Raw genomic sequence first — 2,803 nt, forward strand, 5'->3', positions numbered from 1 at the left:
GGTATAAAAACAAATATATATGGCCGTAAGTTCGGCCAGGCCGAATCTTATGTACCCTTCACCATGGATTGCCTAGAAACTTCTACGAAATACTGTCATCCACAATCGAATTACTTGGGTTGTGGTACTTAAATCGCTTTCTAAATTGTGAGTTAGTCCATACGTGGTATATATTAGACAAAAAAGGTATGTGTAGGTAAGTCTACAAATAATTACAAATCGATATGGACTTTTGCACGGTATGTAGGGAGCCAGAATTGAAATATGGGGGTCGCTTATATGGGGGCTATATACAATTATGAACTTGATATGGACCAATTTTTGTGTGATTGGGGATCGATTTATCTGAGGGCTATATATATAACTATAGTTAGGCATGGTTGTTAACGGCCATATACTAGCACAATGTACCAAATTTGAACTGACTCGGATGAAATTTGCTCCTCCACGAGACTCCAAAACCAAATCTCGGGATCGGTTTATATGGGGCCTATATATAATTTTGGACTGATATGAACCAATTCCTTCATGGTTGTTGAATACCATATACTAACATCACGTACCAAATTTCAAACGAATCGGATGAATTATGCTCTTCCAAGGGGCTCCGGAGGTCAAATCTGGGGATCGGTTTATATGGGGGCTATATATAATTATGGACCGATTTCGACCAATTTTTGCATGCTTGGTAGAGACCATATATTAACACCATGTACCAAATTTTAGGCGGATCGGATGAAATTTGTTTCTCTTAGAGGGTCTGCAAGCCAAATTTGTGGGTCCGTTTATATGGGGCCTATACGTAAAAGTGGACCGATATGGCCCATTTGCAATACCATCCGACCTACATCAATAACAACAACTTGTGCTAAGTTTCAAGTCGATAGCTTGTTTCGTTCGGAAGTTAGCGTGATTTCAATAGACGGACGGACGGACATGATCAGATCGACTCAGAATTTCACCACGACCCAGAATATATATACTTTATGGGGTCTTAGAGCAATATTTCCTATGGTGGAGGGTATAATAAAACAAAGATTATTAATTTAATTAAAATTTCATTATGTTTAAGAAATATGTCCTTAAGGTTTCATAATCTTTCATTTAAGGTTATTTTTTTTAAAATACGTTTGAATATTTCCTTTTCTATTATAAATACATCCTTATATACGAATTAAATCCAATTCAATCAGGCAGTTGTATAATCAACAATCGTACAACATGTGTTATAAAAGAAGCCCAGCATTGCTTGTATCAATGTCAATGGTGCTCGAATGGAGAGTGTGAATGCACTGAGAATATAGAATACAATTTGTTGTAGCAGCATCACCAGCAGTTGGATCGGTTATCTAAGTTGGATTTTTATATTAAATAATAGTTGCTGTACAATTCGATATGGTCAATATAAATCATTTCAAGATTAACCGCTTTTGTACAAAAGAAGATTTATTTTCATTTAATAGATTTCAGCAAATTTCAGCCATTGACCAATAAAACAATAATGATGATGATGACGACGCCGACAACAATGATGAAGTGATGCCAAGAGTAATAAAAGTAATACGGCCATAAAAGCAACTCAAACAATTGGGTTAGGAGCAACACGACAACAGCATGCAACTCAGGCGCCTGATCGCCAATATCACATGTTCCACCGCATGATGCCATGTAAATGGAGCTGCATCGATCCATGTATATCATCGGAGCTTAGAATTAAAAATAAAAAATAATAATTTTATTTTTATGGCATTTTAGCATTAGAAATACGAGAACAAAAAACCAACATATTTCAATTATAAGAGGAGTCAGAAAACACAGCAAAATCAATAACAAACTAATAATTGCATCGAATGTTTTTTTTTTTTTTACGAGCACTCATACTAAATACTGTGTCCATGTGTTTATGCAAAATGTTGGCAAACAATTTCTATGTCATGGTCTGGGCCAACGAGTTTTTTATATTTACTTGATTTTGTTGGTTTTTTGTTTTAATAACAAATGCAGGGGCAGTGTTTGCAGTTAATATTTGTCTATTTTTACATTAAGCCTTACATGAATACCCCAGCATCAGTGACAACAATGTCATATGCACAAGGTGTTTACAGCATATTGTTGAGAGATTTCAATTGCGGGTGAAGATTTAATAAGCTCAAGTATGTAAGCTTTATATATTTGATGCTATGATTTGTGTGAGAGTTCGTTGCTTAAATCTTTTGTTTTGTAACATGTTTGACATTAAGCCTTGATTTTATAATTCTTTGGTTTATTTAAACATTGAAGAAAATTAAATGCGATTGATAATACTAAATTCCATCAATTTAACTTTTCGTTTTCTAAGCGAAATCCAACAAATCGCTTGTGTATCGTATATAAAGGGTGGATGGCATATATTGTAACCAACTTCAGGTTGCTATCATTTCTAAAGCGCTCGTCTGATAGCTGACAGATTTATGCCAGTGAAAGTTAATTTTATTTTTTACAAACGTACCAAAGCATTTTCATCTATTGCATTCAGAAATAAAGTTGCTCGTGATGGAATTAAAGCGTGATAGTATGATTGCTTTATATTTGAAAAAACTCAATTGGTTATCGTTAGAGCCCCCCAGCAATTAAATGTGAATAAATAAATTTTCTTCTTTCTTGTACCATTGCTGGTTATGGTGATACTGACAGTGTTGCATCGCGTTCAAAAATGAACAAAAAAGCAGTAACAATACCAGAAATTATCCAAAAAGTGATCGAAATCCACGAGGGATTTCGTGGATTTCGATCTCGAGAACTGAAAACGAGAATGAAAACAGTG

General features: G+C 34.7%; 1 long non-coding RNA gene across 1 annotated transcript; it reads left to right on the forward strand.

Annotated features, from left to right (window-relative positions):
* The first annotated feature begins 1,269 nt into the window (after positions 1–1,269).
* LOC142230010 (uncharacterized) lies at positions 1,270–2,308 on the forward strand. The gene is made up of 2 exons (XR_012720554.1): positions 1,270–1,398; positions 1,464–2,308. It is a non-coding gene; the product is annotated as an uncharacterized LOC142230010 (long non-coding RNA).
* The last annotated feature ends 495 nt before the right edge of the window (positions 2,309–2,803 follow it).

Source organism: Haematobia irritans, chromosome 3, assembly GCF_050003625.1.
Source record: "Haematobia irritans isolate KBUSLIRL chromosome 3, ASM5000362v1, whole genome shotgun sequence".
NCBI classification, from domain to species: domain Eukaryota; kingdom Metazoa; phylum Arthropoda; class Insecta; order Diptera; family Muscidae; genus Haematobia; species Haematobia irritans.